The sequence below is a fragment of the Coffea arabica genome, chromosome 6e (genome assembly GCF_036785885.1).
Source record: "Coffea arabica cultivar ET-39 chromosome 6e, Coffea Arabica ET-39 HiFi, whole genome shotgun sequence".
NCBI classification, from domain to species: Eukaryota; Viridiplantae; Streptophyta; class Magnoliopsida; order Gentianales; family Rubiaceae; genus Coffea; species Coffea arabica.
Window position 1 is genome coordinate 13,283,826 of NC_092321.1, and position 11,335 is coordinate 13,295,160.

Sequence of the window (11,335 nt, forward strand, 5' to 3'; positions counted from 1 at the left end):
TGTTTTTAGGGGTGTTTTTAAAGGTGTTTTGGAGATGCACTTTAGAGCATTTTTAGAATTTATAATTTTTTAGGGTATTTTTTAAAAATAAAAAATAACACCACCATCTCCTGCCATCGTTACCACTTCCTTCTCTTCTTTTTTCCCTTTCCCTCTTCGTCCTCCTCCCTCCTCCTCTTCTCTCCTCCCCTCCCTCCCCCAACCACCTTGCCCCTCCCTTTCTCCCACCTAATTTGATTGCAACCAAGTCACGAATCACAACTAGAAGGTCGCGATCTGGTTTGTGATCTAGGGTGGACTGGGGAAGAAAGGGATGGACTACAGGGGCAAGGGGAAAAGGAGGGAAGGAAGGTGGGGCAAGGAGAGGGGGGAGGAGGAGAAGGTAGGAGGGAGATAAAGAAAAAAGAGAGAGGATAGGGGTGGCGACAACTGTGGTGGGTGGTGGTAATGCGTGGAAGGAAAAAAGGTGGTATGATTGATTTTTTTAAAAAAAAAATTTTGTGTATTTGTAAGTTGTTTTTGAGATATTAGGTATTTTTGGAGTTGTTTTTTGTTTGTGTATTGTTTGGGAAAATTAGGATTATCAATAGGGTTGGGTATGTCCGAATTCGGCCTGTTCAATTCGAAAAAGCTTACTAAATTTAAGCTTTAGTTGGCGTGGATAGAATTTGGATCTAAATATTAGACTCGAACTAAATGTGAGCCGACCTTAGGTCATACTAGACTTAGGTTTGATTAAAACCCGACTCATATATGAGTATAATTATATATGTAAAAATATATATAATAATATTTATATTTTATAATTATCTATACTATATATAAAGGGAGGGGAGGGGGGGTTGGGTGAACAAAAATTTGTCACTTTATATACTTCCTAAACTATCCTTGATGATGAGGGAATTTTTGGTATAAACAAAAGTCTATTTATCTTTGATAACTACCCATTAACAATATGATTTTTTACCAAGTAATATGTATTTTTTTCATATTTTATTTTTAACTCATTTAGTAAATCTTAATTTTAATTAGCAACTACCAATTATGGTTATGAATAACTACCACATAACTACTTTTTATAAAATTTATTTTGGTGAATTTTTTACATATGTATTTTCAAAATATAAAACCAATTTTCTTGAAAATGATTTCAATTAATATACTCAAAATATTTCAAAAATATTTTTTCTATTAGTCGCACACACATTAGTATGTGCCTTGAATATTAGTATATATTACGACATAAAATATTAATAATTTATATGTAAATTTGTATTAATTTATAATTATAAATTATAGATTATATATAATTATGTATTTAATTATGAGTTTGGATCAAACCCGATTTGAACCCAAACTTCATATGATCATGTGAATTGAGATTGAACCTTTTTAATTTGAGTTCAAATTCCAAAAGTTAGAAATTCAAAAGTTCATATAACTTGTGAAATGAGTTTGGACTTGCTGGATCCGATTCAGAAAAACCCGATTGACACCCCTAGGCAAAAAAACTAGCTTGCAAAAAGTAGTCCAATCCAAACGGTGGGTAATGTACCAAAAGGCTACTAATTTGCCATTTACCCGCGAAGAAAAGAATATGAGAAGAAATCAATTAGTCTAACACGAACATTTTAGGCCAAACGTTACCGTTTCTGGAGCCACTCACGTCGGTCCTGTTCCGTTTCGATTAGTGTCTTTGGGTTTCGCGCCACGGGAATATATAAGGGTCTACTCACAGAAATTGGTCGGTTACATCTACGGTGGAAAGTTCACTTTTCTGTCCACGGCAGGCGGAAGCAATGCAAGTCAGGGCTTCGGCCCACAAAGACTGAAAAAACTCAAGAGAAGCGAATGAGGCAGCAGAGGGCCGGGGAGTTTTTAAAGGGTTGTTGCCCCCTCTGTTCTTTTTTGGCCAATGATTTCCTTCCAAAAAGAGAAGGGGGGAAAATATGAACAACCCTTTGCAGAACGAAAAGAAAAACATTTCCCAATTTCTTCTGGAAGCATTTGATAATCTTGATATTCGTTGAGATTGAGGATGTTCTTGGAAGCTTAAATTATTGCCTTTTTGGTTTCTGCTTCTGCTTCTGTTACTCGATGCAATCTTCTTTGATCGTTCTCGGCAAATGGCTTAATTATCAGCAGTTTACGAAAGCCTTCTGGTGTTTCGGTTTAGGGTTTAAGGTCGTGTTGGATATGGTTTTTGGCCGTGATGATAAAAATCTTTTCTTGAGTTTGTTGGTGGTGGGGCATGTGGAGTTTAAATCCAACCCGTATCTTGGCTGGGCAACCCGGATGGCATCTGAGCTGAAACGGGGGCATGTGTTCTTTCTCATTGACTTTTGCAACTGGGATTTTGCAGCCATGGCGGTGTTGTTGCTCCATTTTGCCTCATCCCACTACATATCTGAGCCTAGTTAAACTATCTATGGAAGTGATGCCTTGGTGTCTTTTTAAAATTCTCCGATGAAAGGATTGTCTGTCCAAATTATATCATTGCTAGATGCCTAGGTATAACATTTCTTTTTGTACTTTTGACTACTTTTGAATGTACCTCAACTAATCATGAATCAAGAAAAACAAAAAACTAGCGTGTATTGGAGAAGGGAGTGTTAGTTTCTATTGGTTTTGCTATTGAGCTTGTTTATTGGAGAATTTCATGCATGGAAAAGTTCTTAAGATCATAATTAGTTTTTGTTGTGGTTGAATCTTATTGTTGGAGAACATCCTATAGAAGATTAAGTGACTATTAGTTGCTTCCCCATGTCACCTTTCTGAACGGAGCTTAGACAAGTCCACTTTTGTTTACTTTTCAGACGGCTTAAGATTAGGTAATTGCTTGTTCTTTAGCACCCTTGATTTTAATGGTCAACCTTTTTCAGGGCCTAACAAATCTAGTTTGCCACTGGATCTTGAATTATGATACTATAACTTAGTTTCCCGGTCAATTTTGTGCGAGCTTGGTTTGAAGATGTGGGTAATTAGTAATAGTATGATTTACCGTATGAGTTATGCCATGCCATGTGACAGAGTTAATGTAGTTTGTTGGGTTATTGATAAAAATCATTTGTTAGAACTTTTGGACTTATTTGCCTACCATTGAATGGTGAATCACTTTTTAGTAATGAGAGACTGCTGACCCATTTGCCTACCATCGCAAAATGTGAAAAGCAATACCATTATCGCCAGTTTCTTGAGGCATTCTTGGCTGGTTTTGTTATCTTATATGAATTTATGCAGGAGGGAATGCATTCTTCCTCAGAAGCGAAATAAACTCCAAGAATAAAAATGAGGTCTATTCATGATAAATATTACATAGATCTTCGAGTTTGTGGAATTTGTTGATTGCTTTGTAAGAATTTAATGGAAAAACCACTACTGTTCTTTGTAAGATTAGTGAAGGAAAATTTGGTCATAAATTTGGAGAGTTTACTTTTACATGGAAATGAACACCTTGAGAATAAATATTGGACCAGGAAGAAAAAGGTGGAAAGAGTACATGTGGCGCTGAAAGAAATCCAACTTTGATGAGACATTCAAAACTTAAGAGAAATGAATGAGGTTGCCAGAGTGCTGGGAGAGTTTTTAAATGCTTGTTGCTTCCCTCTGTTTCTGCCAATGATTTTCAATTTTTTCTTTAAAAAAATTAACAGCCCTTTGTATGACTGAGACAGCAGTCTGTTTTGTAATGCTGATGCTTATGCCATATTCTTCTTTGCGAAGAATTTTGAAACGGCATGGTGGTATATGTATTTGATAATCCCTTGTATTATTTGACAAGCTTTCTTTTGCTTGATCAGGTTTTAGGCTTCTGAAAATGCTTGAGGATTTAATGATAAAATCCTATTCTGGTGCTTGTAATGGGGCCTGGAGTTCAATCTGACCCATATCTTGGCTGGCAAACCGGATTGCAACTGAGCTGAGATGGGTTGGTTCTATTTGTCTAAATTCACATATGCAACTGGAATTTTGTAGCCATGGTGGTACTGACTCTACATTTTGCCTCTTCTTATTACAAGATCTGAGCCTGGTTAAACCGTGCATACGATGGTTTATTACCTTGTCTAAACTCTTTAGTATATAGTTTGTCTATTGGATTTGTAGTTATACTGGATATGCTTGATTTACTTTCAAGGTCGCATTTTCTTTCAGTAATCTTGACCTAAAGTGGGAAAGAGACCCTGCTTTTGAATGAATAATTCTGAACTTGCTCATGAACATCCAGACATTGATTCTGGTGGTCATACATACTTGTTTAGCAGATCTTCTGCTGAAAGCCTTCAAAAGACCCTTCCAGTTGATTACCTACCTCGAGGAGTTAGTCTTTTTCTGGTGTGCCAGTATCAACCAACATGGTTTTACCAGCTTAGCAAAAGGGTGCCCGTAAGTAAAAAGAAGAAAGAGCTTCTCTTGAGGCCTTAAGAGTTTTCTACATTTTTCTCAATCTTTCTCTTTCTGTTATCGTCCTTAGACCAGTGAAAGTTGAGTTATATTGATGAGCATGTACCACACATGTAATTGTGTGGTTGAATTCTTTCTTTGCTATACTCTTGGCTGGAAGCATCTTCTATTTCTACTTGAGGTCATTGAAAATTTGGAATGGTGATTGTTCTGTCTTGTTAAATGTTTGATGAATTATGGTTCTTTGCTGATAATCATGGCAATGGTCGACTAACAAGGAAAATAAAGAAGAAAAATTAATCTTGGTAGTGTCAATTTTCCCAAGGGTTGAGCTATGTATCTTAAGCAACCAACTTTGCGTTAAGCAATGCATATTTCATCTCATTTAGTACTTCAAATTGTAGATGAGGGCCTAAAGGTCCTCATAACTCTATTATTAATCACAAACTATTTTTGATGCATGTAGGAATTCCGAGTAATAGTTGGCTTTTATAGGAAACATGCCTTAGCTAGGATCGATAAATCTTAAGATATTTTGTGCCTATCAATGGAAAACAATCCTTCTGAAAAAAGAGAAAATGAAAAAAGAAATTGCACATTTTGGAACTTATTACACTCATGAGCCGGGATGATTTCTAAAGTAAAACCTCCTTTGTGATTTTATTGTTATGGAAGTCTTGTAAACCCCCTCTAAATGGGGTTTAATTAGAAAGAGATTTAGCCTTATATTTGTTTAAGTTGAAGTTTAGATACATTATTGGAGGAGTTTTGCTTTTTCCATGCTAGTTAAGAATCAGATGGACCTTTACGTGAATGAGAATTTTAACCAAGTCCACTGTTGTGATGATTGATTTTATTTAAATTTAGGCTTTAAATCACATTATTGTGGGAACGTCTGGGTTTTCCATTCTAGTTAATAATCAGATGGATCTTTACATTGGGAGAATTTAAACCACCAGTTCACTGTTTTGGCAATTTAGGGGACAAAAGCTTGCTAAAAGTTTGTTTTGAGCTCCATTGATTTTCAAATTCCACATTTATGCAGGGTTAACGGAATTGAATTTGCTTTCAGTCATGCATTATCTGACAATTAATTTCATTTTGGTAGAGAAGTAATATGGACTGTGTTTTGCTAAATGTTTGGTACGTGGAAAATGTGTGTAGCTGTGAATTATACCTTGGTCCTTCAGTTGAGTTTATTGGATTAAAAGTTGCAGTTAGTGACAGTTAGCTGTCAGACATCATTGGATCTGCACGAGCAATCGTTTTGCACTTGTAGGATTTTAAAATAGTTTTATAGTTGGAGAATGTTGAGCGAAATTATGTGTTTTACATGTCCTGCCTGCTGCTCTAATGTTGGTTTGAATGGATACACTTGATTTGAATATCATGGGTGAGTTTTATTACTCTTTCAAGCTGCTTTTGGGATGCGTTTGAAACAGATTCCTTACAGGATCTTATAGCATCTACCAGGTATAAGAAGCGAGGGCAATACAATTCAGCTTCGGTTAAATCCAGGATTTGCAGCATTTACATTTTCATGATGGATCATCAACGTATACGTCATTCATAGCATGTTCACTGTGGTACAAAAGGATATGATTGTAGTAGCCAGAGGGTAATGAGTAGATTTCTGATTACTTTTGTGGCGTATTTTCTTGCTGAAGCAGCCCTTCCAATGTGAGAGCCTCTTTTGTTGCTGCCGTATGTATGTTTGTTCAGGTTTTGTTTTTAAGATGCAGAAGAGTGTATCGACTACTGCTCATAGGGGGAATAGAGACGTGACAATGTTGTGCATTGCTGAGGCAAAAGATGAAGGAAGTCAGTTTTTGTAAGCTGAGGACTGACTGACTCCATCCCTCTGAAGGATGTACCATTTATCTCATTTCAAACCAGGCTTCAACACGAAGTGCATTTTGTAAATCCCAAGTTTATTTGTTCGTTTTCCATATATCATGGTTCATGGAGATTAACCAATCAGGAGTTTGTATACTGGTAAAAAGGCTAGGTTTGTGGGGCAATCAGTGTCTGGTTTTCACTCTTCAGTCTACTTAACATTTGGTTGCTATTGCATTGAATATGGCTCTGAAGCTACCATTGCAATGGACAGTGGTAAAATGTGAAGTTACTATTGCATCAGACTTCCTGTGTTACGTTTTATTAGTAGTTAATTTACCCTTTTTCCTACAAAAAAAAAAAGAATATGGTTATAAAGAATCGAGATCTCCTGGCGTCCTGGGTCTTTGGAGGAGCACCATCCATCTTAACAAGTAATGCAAGTCAATTTGGAGAAAATTTAATGTACATTATGTTTCTTTTTGAGGCCTGCGTAGTTCAAGAAAAGCTGATGGTGTGTTATATATATATATATTTTTTTTTTCGGGTCTGGAGGCTAATCCTTTCAGGTTGGGTTGGGCTGAGCTTTGTCCCAAAAATATCCAACAAAGATACTCAATAACGGTAACATGTGGGGTCGAATCTGAGATCTTGCTGTAATTACGGACGATCAGTCTTAACCAACCGAGCTACCCGCTGGGGTTGGTGGTGTGTTATACAGTCCAATAGTTTCATAACACCAAATATTAGCTACTACAAATATTTACGTTAATCTAAATGGAACAAAATGCTAGAATGGTGGCTTGGGTCTTTGTTAACTCCATATTTGGATTGGAGTATAATCTCAAATTCAAAGTCTGAATAAGGTGTACTAAAAGTAAATAATGCAGTCTTTTTTGGTTAAACAAGCAAGCCCTGTTCGAGGAAGCCGCGCAACCCTTGTCACTCTGCTTGTATATGGTCCGCCCGCAATTCACAACTCAGTAAGAATAATACTACTGGAAGAATCAACTCAGAAGAATGAGGGCGCTGGGAGAGAGCTGGGGAGTTTGTAAGGGTGGTTGCCCCTCTCTCTGCATTTCCCCGATGATTTCTGTCAGACCCGCTAAAGTAAAAATCAACAGCCCTTCGGAGAGAAGACGAAAGAATGCATTGTTATTATTATTATTATTATTATCATCATTTCACTCTTTCTCTGCATCAAGATCATCACCGTCATCTTCGTCATCATCATCATCTTCTTCTTGTTTGATATAAGGCTGTGATGACATTTCTCTTTCTTTCTGAGTTATAAATCGGGCATGGAGTTTACGGGTCCCGTAACTTGGCTGGGCAAACTCCTGATGGCATTATTTGAGATGGGTTCTCCATGCTAAAATGCACCTGGGTTTGCAGCCATGGCGGTGCTCCTCCCTCTTTGCCTGACCTTTTGACAGATCTGAGCCTTTCTTTTTGTCTGGTTTTGCTCGTCTAGTTTTAGCTTGAGAAAACGAAGCAGCCGAGAGATGGGTTTTTGCTCCTCCTCTCTGCTAAGCTTATGATTTCTTCATTACCCGGTTCGAGGTTCCACCGGGTTGATATCCGGGTCGGTTTTTTATTGACTATGTTCTGAACTGCGAGCCCTGAAGAAGAAGAAGGGATATTAGACAGAAAGGATGAGGTTGTGGAGAGAGTTTGAGGGAGTTTCTAAGGGTGGTTACCCCTCTTTCTACAATGCCGATGATTCTCAGCAATTTTTCGCCAAAAAAAAAAAAAATCAACAGCCCTTGACTGAAAAGAAAAGGCAATAAAAATAGAAAAGCTATTGCGCGGTTTATACACCTAGTCATCGTCCTCGTTATGGTTATCCTCCTCATCCTCATCGGCCGTCATCAGCATCAGCAGTGGTCACTACTCATAAGGCTGTGATGGTACTAGAAAATTTTGTTGTGTTGGAATCTGTGAATGGAGGCAACCGGACCCGTATGTTGGCTGGGCAAAACCCAGATGGCATTATTTCAAAATGGGTTCTTTTCCTCCTCGTCACATGCAACTGGGCTTTGCAGCCATGGCTGTCTCCTTCCTCCTTTTCCTAATTTATTTATTTTTTTCTATATTATCTGGGCCTTACTCTAGAAGTACTCTAACTCCATCGTTAGTGTGTGTTGTTTGAGATAGACATTTTTGCAATTTTTATCTGGAAGGAAGCATATTGCTCTGGCATTATGGAAATCCTCAAAATGGTGGTTTATCTATTACTGGTCGATAGCTCAGAGAATGAGGCAAACAGAGGGATGGGATTTATTTTAGAAGGGTGGTTGCCCCTCTCTGTTTGAGCCTATGATTTCTTCATTAATTACCCAAAAATAAATACCAACAGCCCTTAATTTCTGGTACTTAGTTTTCAGCTTCTACTATTACTACTTCTAGCTGAACCAAAGACTGCGGATGTATTTTTCCATTGTTTGCTTTGCTAAGATGTTAAAGGCCGTGATGATATTTCTAGATGAGCTAGGCACTAAGGGATTGGTGATATAAAGTGACCTGTATCTTGGTTGGGCAACCCGGACGGTATCATTTTGGGGGGTGTTTTGATGAATCACGAACTTTTCTTTGATGCAACCGGTGTTTTGCAGCCATGGCAGTGTCACAAACTCAATGCCTGATCAATTACAGATCTGAGCCTGATGTTTTTCTTGTTGTAAACGCATGCAAAAAGGATCCCTTATTCGTTCCACCTTAAATGCCTTTTCAACAACAGCATTCACTAAACAACTTAAGCCTACTAGCGTGTTGCCAGTACCTACTCCACTCCAACCCAAGGGTCACTTCCCCTCTCCTCTCCATCACACTGCCCACTCCCTCCCCGCAATGACCTTCTCCTTGCTCAATGAAGCTTCAGTTGCACTTGACGTTCCCGTTCCCCTTCCCCTTCTCTCCCACCCACTTACTGCTCTTTTTAGGGTATTTGAGGAGACAAGTTTGGCCTGAAGATGAGTATGGAGATTAGTTTCTTATTTTTTTGGGGATTTTTGTTTTATAAATTAGGTGTTTCTGGATGGAGAGCTGTTTGGAAAATTTTATATTGTAACAGTCTAGCACATTTTATGATGTGATGTATGTGAGAAAAAAGGTGATTGAAAAGATGAAAAGCTGATTGGAAAATGTGTTGATGATGCAATTAGTAATGTTTTCCAAATACTGTTGTATCCAAACAAACTGATTGTTTTTCGGATGTTCTTGGAGGATTATTGTTACCTTTCCATAAATTTTAGTTTTTTTTTGGCCTCTGTTGCAATGGGTAGACTTGGATATTTAGCTTCTTTTTTTACTCACTCAGTGGACTCAATATAAATAGTCTGAGTTCGAGCAAGTTGCCATCAATTCTGGATTCTGCAAATTTTAGGGGCTTTCATGTTGACTCCTATTTGCCCGAGTCTTTGAACCATGAATATAAGTGGGCATCAGGAGGCATTTCTCTCTCGACAGAAAGAATGAAGAATGAGGGTGCAGGGAGAGATTCTGGTGGAGTTTCCAAGGGTGGTTGCCCCTCTCTCTCTCTGCTATTTTCCCAATGATTTCTCAGTCTTTGAACAAAAATAAAAATGAAAAATAGCTCTTCTTAGCAACAGAAGAAAATGGAGTTATTCTATATGCTATAGCATCATTAATGGGTTTGTTTGGATTGTAAGTTATTTGAGATATTTTTACTGTAGCACTTTTTGTGATGTGATGTATGTGAAATAAAAAGGTAATTGAAAAGATAAAAAGGTGTATTGGAAATTGTAATGATGATGTAAGCAAATATATTTGGGAAAATAATCAGCTGTTATCAGCAGCAGCAGCAGTACCTCATAGTAACAGCACAAAACCCTTAATCACTCTGCCTCTTTTCCTGTGTGCTATTATATGCATTTCTAGGCTGTGATGGTACTTCACTATTTGTTTTTGAGTTGTGAATATCAGGAAGGGAGCTAATTGGACCTGTATCTTTTTGTGGGGGTTGGGGGTGGGGGCAACCGTGATGGCATTTTTTGAGATGGATTTTCCGGAGTCCATGACATGCAATTGGGTGTGCAGCCATGTTGGTTCCCATTCCTCTTAGCCTGATTTTTACTGTGCATATCTGGGCCTTTCTCTAGTTAGTGTGTGTGTGTGTGAGAGAGAGAGAGAGAGAGAGATTTGTTGTGATTTAGTTGGCAGTAGCAACAAGTGGCTCTGCCATGGTGGGAATCTTTAGCTAGTAAATTTAGCTCAGAGAATGACGCAAATAGAGAGATGGGATTCCCTCATTGTTTTATGCCTATGATTTCTTCGTTAATTAACCAAATTTAAAAACCGTCCTTGATTTCCAGTAATCAGTGCTGCTGCTGCTGCTGTTACTACTACTAATTGAAACTTAGACTGTAGTTATAATTCTATGTTATTTGGTTTGCTCTTTGACCAAAGGCCTTGGAGAAGTATAGGAAAGAAAAGACTAAAGTGTTGAGGGCTAGGATGATATTTGTAGTGAGCTAGGAAAAAAAGGCATTGATTTTATAAATTGACCCATATCTTGGTAGGCAACCTGGATGGCACAGTTATTACTTGGGTGTTTCTGTGTATTAGTTTCTTTCACTGTAGCGCAACTAGTGATTTGCAGCCATGGCGGTGTCACAAACTTAATACTTGGTCAAATTCAGATCTGAGCCTTGTGTTCTTGTTGTTTGCAGTATTCTTGTGTTGAAGTCACAGGCATAGAGTGGCCATGCATTTATGCAGCTTGTGCATTTCTGCTTATCCTTGTTCAAATAAGATCTCTTTGCGACTTATGATTCTGGGTTTTCTTCAGGCGTTTTTCTCATTTCTGATGTGCTAAATACTGCTATTTGCGCTTGTTTAGCCTTTTACCAGTTCTGTAAAAGTGGATAGCTCATTGTTTTGGTGAATTGGGTCTTTTAGTCCCTGGGTTGATAGTCTCCTTGTTTTGGTGCCAATGAGGCCTTGGTCTAGTGGCTAAGGTTGAGGCCTTAGGAATTAGAAGTCCTGGGTTCAAATCCCCCTACCCCCTCATGCTTCTTAAGTCCCATCCCTTCCCTGCTGGAAAAAAATTAAAAAATAAAAGAAGTGGTGATTTTGG

The 11,335-nt window shown here is 38.0% G+C and overlaps 1 long non-coding RNA gene across 1 annotated transcript; it reads left to right on the forward strand.

The window, feature by feature from the left end:
* Window positions 1-1,534: 1,534 nt before the first annotated feature.
* Window positions 1,535-6,540, forward strand: LOC140004285 (uncharacterized). Its single transcript, XR_003449618.2, has 2 exons — window positions 1,535-2,511; window positions 3,801-6,540. It is a non-coding gene; the product is annotated as an uncharacterized lncRNA (long non-coding RNA).
* The last annotated feature ends 4,795 nt before the right edge of the window (window positions 6,541-11,335 follow it).